Here is a 15,824-nt window from a genome sequence, read left to right as displayed (position 1 = left end):
CTCCTTTTTGTTTATTTACAGCTGCAGAATGACAAAGTTATTAATGTAGTTAAGATTCTTTACATTAATCACCTGTAAGTACACTTTCAGTGACAGGTACAGTTTTGTGATCTTAACAATTTTTTCTAATACAATGCTGGTTCTAATTACATTTACTGAAAAGTAATTTTATGCACGTCAAATCTACTATTTTCTATGTCTTGTTTTTTAATTTCTTTTTTCAGTAAATCCTTTTTACTGTGTTTTACATAAGTACTGGTCTGCAATGGCTTGGAAATTTTTTTAAATGAACCTTCCCCACAGACAGTTTGAGAAGCCCTGTGCTAGAGAAGGAATTTAGGGACAAGGAGAAGTTCAGAGCCGAGAATGTCCACCTGAGCATGCAGGTGCAGGGTCAGGAGGCTTCACAGCAGCCTTGAAGGTGTTCCTGAGAAGCAAGGCAAATGTGAGGGAAAACCACGCCTGGGGCCCTGACTGTGATGACAATTAAATGCTCAACACCTCTGGTATTAGTTACACGTGGTAAGGGTGTGGGGAAGAGGGAGACCCTGAGACATGGTACAGGGACAGTCAGACAGGCACACATGAGGCTGAACTCTGAAACCCCCAGATGCCTCCAGAGCCTCCCTCGACAACAGAGCCCCCTCCTGTGCCAGGAAGTAGCCACTGCTGCACAAAGACCCCTCAATGTCTGTGTCTGTGCGTGCCTGTATCCCTCAGTACCACTGGACCCAGAGTAAGTCACAGTTCACTACATCAGACAGAGAAGTCCAAGGCCTAATCTCAGAAGGGGGATCCTCAACCCCCTAAAAGTTACCTGGCCTTGCCAATCAATCCAGATGGCCAGGAGCCCAGGGAATACGGAGGCAGGGGTTGTGGCACAGGTTCTAACGCGTTCATTAAATGTAAGAATGTATGTAAGAATCAACCAGCCCCCATTCATTCGTAGATGTACCTTATAGGAAAGTGCCGGCTCGGGTTAAGGGAGTGATGCTGTTGGTTAGCCATTGGAAGGCTTGAAGGAATATGGTTGAAACATTGGAAACTCCTGGCACACTGAGCAGAGAGCCTGGAGGGCTAGGAAGATGGGCATTTGAAGTCACATAATAGGTGTCATCTGCTCTACCACTCTCCAAACACCACTCCTGGAAAGGCCTGGAGTCAAGTCCTTCACAAAGGCAGTAAGTAAGGCTTTGGTGAGGGGCCACCCACATCCTTGCAAAGCTCGGTGGCAGCTATCTCTGCGGGTTGGCAACAGCGGGGGACACTGCAGGGGAACTCGGTTATCCCACCCTCAGGGGGAATAATGGAACCCTGGAGAGGCAGAGGCAAGTGGCAGCATGTAATCAGCAGTAACAACACCCAGGTGGTACAGGTACTACAGGAATGCGTGGTAGCAGAGTGACCTGACTATGGGGGCCTGTGCTGGGCGCTAAACAGCCACAGAGTCTTTGGGATGAAATCAACAGGCAACTCTAGTGGGTACAGTGGGGATTTGTGGCCTCTCACCAAGGTCCGGGACCAAGAGTGCCTGGACAGGAGAGGCCCTGAAATGCTAGCATTCTACTTTAAATCTGCCCTTATGCCTTCCCCAGTGAGACTCACGTTCATTTTCCAGAGTAACTATGCACCAGGGGAACGTACCTAGGCCTTGCAGGAATTCGATACTGGCTGTGAACTGATGCTAACCCTTGGAGACCTGCAATGGCCCACGCGTCAGAGTGGGGCTTCTGGAGGTGAGGTGATGGGTGGAGTCTTGGCTAGGTCCATCTCATAGTGGACCACATAATTCTTTCATAACTCCCCGCATGCATAGCGTGAGGGTAACGTGTTTCATACCGAGACGAATCCCCACATTGATTCCCTGACCCAAGACCGTTATGGTAAAAAGTATAGAGCCTTGGCATACTCCCACATCCCCCCAGGAGAGGAAACTGAAAGCGATGCTATTGGACTGGTGTGTGCAGGGATTGGCCTCAACGGCTTGAAAAATACAGTGTGGCGTCTTCCACAACATCCTCACTTAATTCACCTGTGTGTTCAGGGCACGTGTGGCGGCGGCAGGGTTGGGGGAGGGGGAGGGGTGGAGAATGCCGTTCCATATGATATCTTTACCAGGGCAAATACACTCAGCTCCTGGCACCTATTATCCAGCTGTGAATTTGTTTTTCCTGTACCTGTCAGTAAAGAAAATCTAAAGCACTTTGTCCTCACATACCCTGGGGCCATGTCACTTTCTTCTTGAAATCCCACTAAACAAAATGCTGGTCCGTTGCACTGATCACATTATACAGCAGAGGTCTGAAAGGCAGGGAGCAGCAAGCATCCTCAAAGCCCTGGTAAGATACATTCCTGCCAGAGTGTATGAGGTGAACTGTGGGAAACGCAAGGGACCTCCTCAAAGGCGAAGTTTCTGAGGGGCTGATGATCTTGGAGAACGCCTCTACAGCAAGAGAGAAGTTGCTATACATTTCTCCACCCACCAGAAAAAAAGAGAGGTAAAACTATTTGGATTTTGCAGGCAACATCTGCCACCTTTGAATACCTTTTCCAACCATTTCCTGGGTAACCTGTGGTTGTGAGTGAGGCCTGGAACAGGAAAGAGCCCTCCCCGGCACAGACGCCAGGGTCCTGGAGTAAAGCCATGCCCTCTTCTGCCCACATGATTCTCCACTTGAAAACAACTTTCTGAGCCACTGCTGGGCCCTGCTAGAGCATGTACATTTGACTTTAGGGTAGCAAGTGTTCCACATGACAAAATACCCATCAGGAACTGGGTGCTATGTGACCCCAAAAATCCCAAAATTGTATGTACAAACTGCCTTCCATGTTAAAATGGAAATAGTAAGTGCAAGCAGGTCTGGAAGGCACCATGTGCTGTAGGAACTGGAGGCTGGGATCCCCCACTGCATTTGCCCCAGTGCTTCCCAGCCTCCGCCCCAACTCACTTCGGGCGCCTTGAAGAGCTGCTCCATGACCAGTTAACAGGAAGTTAAAGGTCCTATCTCATACATAGATTCTATAGCAAGCCAGCATCAGAACAAAGTGAGAGGCAGCTCCCCTACAGAGCCTCCCCCAGCTGACCCAGAAAGAGCATGCTGAAAGGAAATCCTCTCTGTGGAGGCCATGTATAACGTGGCCTTGGTGAGAGGGATGGAGGCATGTAAGGCGTAAGGGCTCAACAGCATGGACTTTGCTGCACCAAGGCTGATCTGGCCACTGCCACTGCTGCATACCTACCTGCCGACAGCAGAAGCCAGTGCCAACACCCTGGTGTGGCACCACTCCCTGAGGGACCAGCTGGCCATTTGCTGGCAGTTTCATTACGTTGGAGCCCTGCCATCATGGAAGGAAAATTGCTTTCTCCTACTGGGATGATGCATATTCCAAATTCATCTTAGCTTCCCCAGCCTGTAGAGCTTCTGCAGCACCACCGTTCACAGACTCAGAGACCATCTTATCCATCACATGGTACCCCACACAACACTGCCTGCAGCCAAGGGACACATTTTATGACAAAGGAGTGGGCCAGTGCCATGTCCCATCACTGAGAAGCAGCTGGATTGTAGGAGTGATGGAAGGGCCTGCTGAGGGTCCCATTGGGGAATCATCTGTGGGACAATAGCTTCTGAGGTTGGAGTGCTGGCCTGCAAAGTGCTGTACATGCCTCAAACTGGTGACTGATTATGCTGCCATCTCCTCCTTATGCAGAATTCGCAGGCCAGGGAACCAGCATTGGAAGTGGGAGTGGCCCCCTCTCACTATTTCGCCGACACCCACTTAAAGAAGTTTTACTTCCCTTCCCAGTCACCTTAGGCTCTGTGAGAGTTTACCCATCCTGGCACCCAGTGGAGGAAATATCACAGCTGTTGTTCCTACTGCTGGAAGTTGAGAGTGACCCCTGGCCATCTGAGCTCTCCTTTCACTGCACCAATAGGCAGATGGAAGACAACTCTGTACTGGGCAGGAAATTGACCCCAGTTACCAGAAAGAAAATGGGTTATTGCTATACAGTGGGAACAAGGAGGACCCTGTGTGAGTCCAGGGGGTTTCCTGGGGTGCCTCCTAGGACCCCTGGCCCGATAGTACTGGTTAACGGAAAGTGCACCCCCTGTAAAGACAAGCCCGCTAAGGAAGGATTCGGAAGCTGTAGGAGTAAAGGTTCGGAAAGAATCACCAGATAAAGAACTCCACCTGGGTGGTGGAAGGAGGCGCTATAGAAGTAAACTACAGCCTGTGGACCAATCTACTTTGCCACCGGTTTCTGTCACTAGAGCTTTATTGGGACACACCCACACTCATTGATTACGTATCATCTACAGCTTCTGCAGCAGAGATGCGTTGCAACAAAGAGAGCATGGCTCACAAAGCTTAAATATTTACTATCTAGTCCTTGATAGAAGAAGTTGTGTTGGGGAGGATATGCAAAAAAGTGAAACTTTGTACACTTTAGTGGGAAAATGAAACCACTATGGAAAACAATTCAGAAATTCTTCAAAAAAAATTAAAAATAGAACTATTATATGATCCAGCAATTCCACTTCTGGGTATTGATCCAAAGGAAATAGAAACACTGACTTGAAAAGATATCTGCACCCCCATGTTCACTGCAGCATTATTTACAATAGTCAAGACATGGAAGCAATCGAAGTGACCACAGATGGATGAATGGATGAAGAAAATGAAGGCAGTCTTGCCATTTGTGACAACACGGATGAATCGTGAGGGCATTACCGTAAGTGAAGTAAGTCAGACAGAGAAAGACAAATACATATGATTTCATTTATGTGCGGAATCTAAACAAACAAACACAAAATCAACTCATAGGTAGAACAGATCGGTGGTTGCCAGAGGCAGGCAGTGAAGTGTGGTGAAACGGGTAAAGCTGGTCAAAAGTCACAAAATTCTAGTTATAAAATAAATAAGTCCTGGGCATGTAAGGTACAGCGTGGTGACTATAGTTAATAGTACTGTATTGTCTGTTTGCAAGTTGCTAAGAGAGTAAGTCTTAAAAATACTCATCACAAGGAAAAATAACTAATGTGAAGTGATGGATATTACCTAGACTTCCTGTGATCATTTTGCATTACGTATATTCAACTATGAATTGTTATGTCGTCCACCTGAGACTAATATTACATTATATGTCAATTATATATCAGTGAAAAAAGAAAAAGAAAAGAAAAAGTTGGCTAACCCTTGCTATCATTATTGGGAAATGTTGGGCCCACTGTAGAAACACAAAATTTTCCCTGAAAGACTGGATGCTGAGGGCAATCTTCCGTTTGCCCCTCCAGACTCGCTGTCTACCCTCCTCCATCCTATCCTACATCCCAGGAGGTTGATCCGTACGGACCACCTCAAAGGGCTCTCTTTCCCTTTGACATCCATTTGGGTTCAGCAGTGGGAGACATGCAGCAGGAAACTGGAGGAAGCAAGGAGAGTGAGGTTCTTCTGGCCAGATCTCCTACCTCCCACAACCCGAGAACACAGCTTCTGTCAGACAACAACTTCCACACAGCCCCTCTCGTCTCAAAGTTCTGGGAGTTTCTCCCTCTCCTTACCCCTTCAGGCCAAGGAACAGTAACATTCCCTGCTGCTGTCCGCACCTTCACAATGGGTTCTTTTATGAAAATCTTCTCAAACAACCCAATTTGAGGGTGGCATCTTATCCTGCAGGAACCTTGACTGGTACAAAATATAACTGCTTATTTTTTCTACAGTGAAACTTAACATGAATCTTCCAGGACTGTGCTCAGTTTTAGTAGATTCCTCGCAATCCTCACTAATTTAGGGTTTCACTCATGCATGCACCGCACACACCTGCCTTCTCTGAGGTTGTATATAAGTAGAGTGACCCTACAACTGATTTGCGGGGGATAGTCCCATGTGACACCTCTTGTCTCAGCATCATTATTAATTATGCCCTCCTTCACTCCCAGAGTCCCCAGTTTAGATAGTTAACAATATGGTGACCCTACACAGATGGTGCTCTGTGTAGACAGCAAATGATGTGGTGACCTACATAGAAAGTGCTGGGCTAGTCTAGGGGACAGCCTCATTCTTTGGCCAGACTATCCAGCTGGCATCAGCCCCCTTACCTAGTCTGGCACTGAGCTTTCAATCCTTGCAGTTTCCAGTGGCGTCCTCCTCTATCCTGACCACAGAGCCTTCCCTGTTCTACCATTCTCTCAGCTTCTTCTGCCCACTCTTCTAGCCACTTGGGATTTATCAGTTAGAACACATGGGGGAAAAAAAGCCCTGCTTGCAAGAGTTTTTCTCCTTTCTGATTTTTGAAAAGGTGTTTGTGAGACTATGAACTTTCCTTTGAATACCACCTTGGATGCATTCCCTAGGTTTTAATATGTACATTCTTACACAATTTCTGTTCTAATTCCTCTTCTTCTAAGGTTATTTAGAAGGATTTGTTTTTTATTTTCAAGTAGTTTTTTTTTTAACTATCCTTTTATTGTACTCAGAAAAGTATTTTTCTTGGCTTCTACTTTTTGAAAAATGTTTAAATTTATCATAAAATTTCATGAACATTCCTGTCACCTTCTATTATTTAATCCTAACAATTCATCAAGCTACAGTATCATTTCCTTTTCACATGAGAAGATGGAGATTCAGAAAGGGCCAGCAATTTAGGGTCTTTGGGGCAGACAGGGATTCAACCCTAACCCAGTAGACTGGAAGCTGTTTCCCTGCCATGAGAGGAGTCCACTGGGGGATCCCAACAGGAAGAGCCTGCTAGGCAGCTGCTTCTCAGCACTGGCCGGACCTTTGCATCTTCTCAGTGGGTGACAGCAGAGGAACAAGATTGTCCAGTCAGAGATATGTGGTCACCCTTGCAGGCCTGAGAAGCCACCCCCTCAGATCCAAGTGGCAGCCCAGGCCCCACTTGGCCCTCCCTCCAGTGCAGCAGAGGAAGCAAGGCACCGGCAGGGAGGATTACCTCCAGCCTTGCTCACTCAGTCTTGTACTCTCAGAGGCAGCAGGGTGAGCAGCGGGCAGGCAGTGGATGTCAGGCAAGTAGCCAGGACCATTAGGTGGCTACTTTTAATAGGAGCCGTCAGGGGAGGCTTCTCTCATGAGCCAGTCCAGTGTGGCAATTATGGCAAGACAACTTCCAGGCTGGGGGAACAGCAAGGGGCAGGACGTTGAAGATGAAACAAGTGACTTCTTGTGCCGTCCACTCTTTGTCACTAGAGAATCAAGCTCACACATCTGAGCACAGCCCTTGAGGTCTTTCATACCATCTCCTGGCCTCCAATTTGCTCCTTGTTCACATATACACATACATACACCCATGCACACATACAAATATATACATGTACACACACTCAAATACACATACACAAATTCACACACGCACATGCACGTGCACACAGACACACATACACACACAAACTCCCCAGAACATGCTGGACCCCTCCGAGAACAATCTGAACAAATGTGGGCCATGAGGAGTGACGGAGCATGTGTGCCAAACCTGGGAGTGCCACCCCACCTGAAGGGCCAGCGTCAGCAACAGCCTGTGGTCATTTGAGGGCCCCCCAACTGCCAGATGACTCTGCACAATGCACTGAGCTCTCCTCTCTCCATCTGTCCAATGGGTGGATTGGCTCAGAAGGCCTCGGAGTTCCCGTAGCCAGCCACAGCCTGACTCACCCGAACTCTGTAAACAAGCAACATGCAGCGTATTTTCTTCGTCTGTTAATGACAAAATGAAAATCCAAAAATCCTGTTGATCTGGGAGGGGTGACAGAAAGGCCATCTGGCCAACACCCATCCCCATGGCCAGTGATCTTCCATTTCCCAGCTGTGTTTTTAGGAGAAAATAAATAAGACTCCAAAAGCTGCCAACAGGGTGGCTCTGCAGTTGTCCTTGGCAGTGACCCCTCAGAGAACCCCCAGTGACTATGCTCCCTTGCCCTGTCTGGAGCCCCACCCATTGGTCCCTGCTGGGACCACTTTAGTTCACATCACTGAGCAGCAGCAACTGTAGTCCACTTTCCATGGAGGGCCCAGCCTCTGCCTGTGCTATAGCTCTCAGACCCTCTCTGGCCTTCCCCACTGTCCTCTGATCACCTACCCTGTGCTTCATGGTTTGCAGAGCCCATCCTCATCTGTCCTCATAACCGCACAGGAGCTAATAGTTCTCAGCCCCATTTTATAGATGAGAAAACTGAGGCTCAGGAAGATGAAGGGGCTTACAAGGTCACAGGCCTGCAAGAGGGAGCAACAGAAGTCTGATCAAGCCTCTGGGCTTGGATTCTGTCCCTTTCCCCCTACATCTTCCATCTCCTCAAATCCAGGTCCCAACTCCAAATTCCGTCTCCAGCAGAGTCCCCTCTCTGAGCTCCAGACTCATGTCCAACAGACTGAGGACCTCTCTGCTGGGGGTAGGTATCCACAGTCACCCCAGATTCAACAGGGCCCGAAGAGTTGTCCTCACCCCACTCAGCCTGCTACCATCTTATATTCCAAAGACCAGCAAATGGCTCTCTTGTTGCCTTTATAGAGCTGGATATTGGGGGCCATGCCATGGCTCTCTTTCTCCCTACTGTCCCCTTCTGGTAGCTCTGCCTGGGCAACCTCCCAGGTCTCCTGCTCACCTCTCCTGTCACCCCAGGCCTACAGCAAAACTACCCCTGCCCCCCACCCCGCCCCCCGCCTCCCGCTGCAGAGATCTTTCTAAAGTGCAAAGCCCACCAGGTCACTTCTGCTTAAGGACTTTCATGGAAGCTCTGTGAGGTTCTGAAGTTCTGACTGAATTTCAGAAAGCATTTTTATAATTCTTAGCTGATTGAAGATCTTATTTATATTTTTCAATTGAATGCCTTTTTTACAAGCGGAGGAAAACATTGGCCATCTAGGAAATAAGTACAGTCAGGGTGTTCAACATCGACTTACTTGGAGCTGGAAGCATTTGTTTTTGAAGTGGTACATAGTAATAATATGCCATTGTACATGCTGAAAGGTTTCTATGGTACTAAAAGTTGTATTTTATCAAAAATTAAATGTTTTAAGAAAATAATTGGACAGTAAAACAAACTTTTCTTCTTGTCAAAAAACAAACAAAAAAACAGAGGAAACCCCAGCCCCCTGTGCTCCACCCAGTAGCTCAACCTGAGTGGGCTTCCAACATACCTCTCTTCTGCCTGACCTTACCTGTCCTACTGATCTGTGATAGACAAAAGGTTACCCCATTAGCCATGCCCTTAGTCCGGTAACAGCACCTCGGATTTTACTTGGGAATGTCCACCCCCACCATCACCCCCTCAGACACTCAGCAAGTGTGATGGATGGATGTGGCCCATCGAGCATCTTCCCCCTTTCCCACGTGGGGACCCTCCCCTTCGCCTCTCATTCCAGGCGGCTCTGGGGTGAACCCTATTCCCCAGCTCGAGCTCAGGTCCATGACTAGGGAAGTGAACTCACTTCTCACCCCTCCGCAGGGTGGCTCATTATATACACCCCAGCCACCAAGAAAGCACACTTGCCTGAGCCCTGAAATCACCCAGAAGCAAGCTGAGTGGGAGACAGCACCGTGAAGACAGTGTTTGAGCCCTTGGATCTACTTTCAGGAACAGCAAATTTCCTGTCTTTTTTGCTTAAGCTGATGTCAGATCGAGCTGCTATAACAAAATCACTGTAGACCAGGTGGTTTAAAAAGCAGACTTTTTTTTTTTTTCACAGTTCTGGAATCTGGAAGTCAAGATTAAGGTGCTGGCAGATTTGATTCTCCTGGTTCTTGGTGAGAACCCTATTCCTGGCATGAAGACGACTGCTTCTCTCTGACCTCACATGGCCTTTCCTTGGTGCGTGCACGTGTAGGGCGAGAACTCTCTCTCTTGCTCTTCTTGTGAGGCCATTTATCCCCCAGGAGGGTCCCAGCCTCATGACCCCTGCTAAACCTAATCTCTTCTTAAAGGCCCCACTTTAAACACCATCACATTGAGGGCTAGGGTTTCAACATACGAGTTTGGGAGGACACAATTCAGTCAAACATCCAGTTTGAAGTACTTTCCTGCTCCGTGAACTGAGCAGAGGCCTGAGGCCAGCACCGTGCAGGACTCAGGGTTGGGGACAGAAGGCAGGAGGCCAGCCCAGGCAGAGTCCTGTGCTTGGCAAAGACCCCGGGGGTCCCAACACAACGAGATGCCGAGGTGCCCCATCACAGGATTACAGGGATTTCCTTGGTGACAAATGAGAGAACACACGTCACGTCCCAATCATCTTCAGTCAGACAGGTATGAAAGGCACCTGGCACAAAGTCATATGATAGCCAGGGCCCCCGGCACGGGCAGTCCCACAACCTGCCTGTGTGTTTAGGGAGCTAAGACAGGGTTAGCAAGTCCCTCCCAGGAAAGGCTTCTGTGGTCATTTGTTACCAGTGTCTCGTCTCTGCTGTGAATCCACATGTGCATGTGGATATGCCAGGCTGGAGGCGAGGGGTTCCGACGTCAACCTGGTCTTCAGTTAGTTTTGCTCACCAACGTCTGCAGACCACGAGCATTTTCAAAATATTTCACTCCACAGACTGAGTCCATCAGCTTCAGGACATGAGAGAATTTGCACCCCTGTAGGACACAGAGCCCCTTGTTCCCCTTGCCCCAACAGCTCTGCTGAGGAGCTGCCCAGCCAGGCAGCTCTGCCAAGAAGGCCAAGACCTCAGCTCAGCAGGCACGCAGGTGAGGGCAGTGGAGCCACCAGGAAGAGCTGGTGGTGTAGGGGAGGCTGGGCCCCATCACACCCCTGTGGGCACTGTCCCTCACCAATGAGCCTGGAGGGCCCCAGAACTCAGGGACCTTGTCCTGGAAGGCCTGCGTGTGCTCCACAACCCTCAGCCTCACAGCACCAGCTAGGCCTGAGTCACAGGTCTGCCATCGGCCACGTTCCAGGCAGGACAGAAGACCCACGCTGCTACTCCCAGGCAAGGGGCTAGCCCCTCTGCTCCCCAGGAGCACCTAAGCCTTAAGGACAATGTGCCTTTCCCACCAGCCTTGGAGGCACTTGATTTTTTTTTTCAAGAGGATGATGAAAGTGTTCTCACATGGATCGTGGTGACGGTTGCACAGCTCTGTGCATAGGCTTAAAACCACTGAATTGTATGCTTTACACAAGTGAGTTGTACGGTTTGTGAATTATATCTCAATAAAACTGCTCCATTGAAACAAAGCACAGTGAGGATTACACCCTACCTAGTATATTTGTAGCCCTCTTTTCTACTGAACAACATAGCCTGAACATAGCTGTGCTGTGTTTCGTGGTGGATTCTTTCCACTCTTCATGTAACCAGTCCCCTGTTGATATATATTGCCAAATTTCTCTCTAGAAAGTTGCACTCATTGACACTTTCTCAGGCAGTGTGTGAGAGTGCTTGCTGTCTTCTTCTTACGGAAGAAGAGATTTTGCCTTGCTCGAGACCACACCCTGAAGCTGCAGAAAGCCAGGGCTCAAAACTGGCCAGCCCAACTCTGGGGCCAGTGTCCTCTCTGCTGTCACGGCTGCCTCTAGTTTGCACTGGCATCTCCATCCCTTCCTGGTCTCCACATCTCCTGCCTGCTCCAGGCCCTGGGGCTGCTGCTCTTCCAGTAGCACATGGTCCCACACAGCCTGCTCTGTCTGCTCTGAGCCAGGCAGGAGACAGACATCCAAAGGAGCAGTTATGCAGGGCCTCGCAGGGTATAAAAACACTTGCTATTATCAGACCATCCCAAGTGGTGGAGGCAATGGTGTGGGGGAGGCTGTGTATGCTTTATGGATTATAAATTTAAATGTCTTAGAGATGTATCACACAAAGGCACTGTGTAGACACTGTTAGTATCCTGATTTAAATCAAGTTATAAAAAAAACATTTTGAGACAACCGAGGAATATTGAATGCATTCCGATATATATCAGTGTTGAAAATAAGTGAGTGTCTGATAATATTAAGGTACTGCTATTAATTTTGTTCAGTGTGATAATGGAATTGAAGTCATAAGAGTCTTAATTTATAAATACACATAATGAATTATTAACAAATCAAATCATATCAGGACTTGTTCCAGCAAAACAAAACAAAACAAAAGCTGGAGGGACAGGTGAGACAAGATCAGCTACATGTTGGTAATTGTTGACTCCGGGTGACAAGTATGTGGGGATTCATTAGACAAGTTTTGAAATTTTTCATAACAAAAATATGTGTATGTATGTATTCATATCTGCTAAGATCAAAAAAGATTTTCTAAAGATAGTATTGTTAAAGAAAGGAAGTTAAAAACTGCACAATCTGGATTCCATTTGAAAGAAAAGGAACAGGACTTTTTTAGAGGGATGTTATTTCAGAACATGTGCAAGACCTCTCCGTGCCAGCACAACGGGGGTTTTACTGTCCCGCTTGTTTTGTCTCTGAAGGAGGTGTTCTCACCACTAGAGGCATCGAGGTCCTCCTTCATGTCAGCTCAGGCTGGGTAGAATAAATCTTGGTCCCTAACAACGGAGTCACTTCACTGATGCAAAGGTGGAGAACAGACACCCAGCCAGGGCTCCTGCCTTCTCTGGCAGCTGGTTTCCTGGCGCACCGTAAGGTACGAGACCTCCAACTCCCCAGTTCCACAGAAGGTCGAAGTTTCAGTAACAGTCGGTTCACAGGTTATATAAACAGGTGGTGGCGCTACCTGCATCCTGTGAGAACCCTCAATGCATTTCACAAAGATCAGTACTTAGAAGACCATGTCCACTACATGGAGGACCCGCCCCCACAGTGTACTGCACAGAAAGACAGCGGATGCCTACTCAGTGAATGGGCAGGCTACCTGGAACCCCCCAAGCAGGGGCCAAAGAGAAGGCAGTAGTCCTTGTGGACAGGGTCAACCTCACCGAGTAAGGCAGGGCCCCTGCCCAAGCAAAGACAAAGTGCCTCAGAAGTCCAGGCATGCACACCTTCAGGCAGGACTGGGTCCACATGCACAGATCTGCTCTTCTCTGTTTTATTTCCACTCTGGTGGGGATTTTCCCCACCGGGGTCAAGCTGGTTACAAATGACACCCCAGTCTTACATTCTAATACCTTAGTAACTTCGCTGGAAAGAAATTCCCTCTTTTCTAATGGGTCCATCAAAACTCCTCCAGGATGACACTCACTGGTGCTCATAGACCTGATCTAGGTCCCTGGCCCAGCCCAGACCCAACCCCTGTGTCCAGAATATGATGCCATCATTGTCCAGGCCTGGGTCATGTGCTCACTCCAGGAGCCAGGGAGCAAGCAAGCCCCTGTGATCCAGCAGGTTGAGAGCAGAGCCCAGATGTCTCCTCTGCACATCAGTTACTCCAGAAGCACCCTGGAGTACTACTCTGCCGGCCTACCTAGTGAACACCCAGACAGTCCCTCCCTGAAGCCTCCTTCCTGCAGCAGGAGGGTCTGGGAAGGTCTCACATCCCACTGCCTCAACAAACATGGAAATGAGGCCACACGTGGGTCAGGAGTAGCTCCAGGAATGTTCTGGGGCCCAGCCCCTTGTCTGGTGGAAGTGGACGGACCCTTATGTAGGATGCCCTCCATTGCCGTGCAGGGTGGCCCAGCCAGAAGCAACCCCTCCCCACTGACGGAGAGGGAAACCAGAGAGTCCTGGACCCCAAACCTCCACTTTCTGTCCTTTCCCCAGGCTCTAAGAATCACAGCCAAATGCCACTGCTAGACTGGACGACTTGGAGGGAACACACACACTAGCCTTGGAGAGCCCCCTTCCCCACCCCCCACCCCCACACAGGAATCTGTAGGATATCAGCAGCGTGAAGGAGCAGCTGGCCCAGTTGCCTTCGGGCCAGGCAGGAAACCCAGGCAGGGAGGACAGCCAGCACCGGCCTGGGAGGAGAGACAGGGAGAACATGGGGGTCAAGCTCTTCTCAGGACACTGCCACCCTCAGTGACAGGCAACTGTCACCCCTCAGGGTGAGGCCAGGATCGCCAGCTCTTCTAATTGGTCACAAGAAACGGGATGTCCAGGGCACAGCCTGGGCCCTTTTTCATCTCCGCTTAGTAGAGGGGAAAGCAAGGAGATGGGAACGCATATCAGGGACTTCTTAGGTGGCGCAGGGGTTAAGAACCCGCCTGCCAATGCAGGGGACGTGGGTTTGATCCCTGCCCTGGGACGATCACACATGCCTCGGAGCAACTAAGCCCATGTGCCACAACTACTGAGCCTGCAATCTAGAGCCCGGGAGGCACAACTATTGAGTCCTTGTGCCGCAACTACTGAAGCCCCATGCCTAGAGCCCGTGCTCTGCAACAAGAGAAACCACTGCAATGTGGAGCCTGTGCACCACAATGAAGAGTAGCCCCCGCTCACGGCAACTAGAGAAAGCCCATGTGCAGCAACGAAGACCCAATGCAGCCAATAAATTAATTAATTTTTTTAAAAAAGAATGCATATGAGAACCTCTGCAGGGATCGGTGGCAGCGAGAGTCACCAACTGTCACAGTTTGCCCAGGATTGAGGGGTTCCGGGAACATGGGAACGACAGTGCTAAAACCAGAACAGTCCCAGGTAAACTCAGACACAACCCAGGTCACCCTGGGTGGCACCGCTGAACAGAGGGATTCAGAGCATTTCCTGAAGGGAATGTGCAGGATTAAGGACACCAACAGGGCTGGGTCGGCTTTGGGGGGTGCTCTGCCCATCATAACCACTTGGGCAGGAGCCACAGAGAACAGCTGCCAGACAGAACCTGAACCATGGGGGGAGAATGGCGATCCTGACTGCACCCCCACCTCCACCACAGGCCTCCTGCTGGGTGTGTCCCCCTGGCTAGAGCCAACCACAAGTCAGAGGGCCTGGGACCCCAGATGAAGGCCGGCTTCGCAGGGCACAGAGCAGGGGGAGGGGTGAAGAGTGAATCTGGTGACTTTTTGTCTCCGAGGAGATGCTTGCCTGAAATAATGGAGCCTGAAATAATGCACTGTTTGGCATGGGTTGAGCTTGGGTAGTGCCATGCAGGTGTTACCATCACCAACCCCTGTGTCTTGGCCAGAGAGCCTCCAAGGCCTGCACTCCATGGGGCGGACCCGCTGTTCCCCACTCACTGCCACCCCACAGCCAATGCTTGATGCACTCTCAGATTTCTGCTTGCCCCACACAGACCCACACCCTCTCCTGGCAGAGCAGAGCAAGAGGCCAGGCTTTCTCTGGGTACAATGGCACCAGAATTACATCAGGGACAAAGCTGGCATTCCTCGGCCAAATTCAGGCTTCGCAGGACTATTTGAAATTCTTTCTAATCAGAATTCAAACATCAGCTACAAGACAATTTTTGCAGTAGGGCCATATTTTTGTTTAAATAATGACGATATATACAAAAAAATAGTGTTTGTGGTGGGTGTAAGGGGAGGTGGCATAAAACGTTAATAGTGCTTAACCCTTAAAAAAAAATTTTAGGGGGGGACTTCCTAGGTGGTGCAGTGGTTAAGAATCCACCTGCCAACGCAGGGGACACGGGTTTGATCCCTGCTCCAGGAAGATCCCACATGCCGTGGAGCAACTAAGCCCATGTGCCACAACTACTGAGCCTGTGTGCCACAACTACTGAAGCCCACGTGCCTAGAGCTCTTTGCAACGAGAAGCCACCACAATGAGGAGCCCACACACCACAACGATGAGTAGCCACCCCCCCCAACTCGCCACAACTAGAGAAAGTCCATGTGCAGCAACAAAGACCCAACACAACCAAAAAATAAATTAATTCAAAAAAATTTTTTTAATTCTGTATTTCCTAAAATGAATACGTATTTCTTCCAGAAGAATGAAGTTATAAAGATTTATAATTAGCCCTATTTTTT

Source organism: Hippopotamus amphibius, chromosome 15 (assembly GCF_030028045.1).
Source record: "Hippopotamus amphibius kiboko isolate mHipAmp2 chromosome 15, mHipAmp2.hap2, whole genome shotgun sequence".
In the NCBI taxonomy this organism is placed as follows: Eukaryota; Metazoa; Chordata; class Mammalia; order Artiodactyla; family Hippopotamidae; genus Hippopotamus; species Hippopotamus amphibius.
This window is presented reverse-complemented; position numbering follows the sequence as displayed.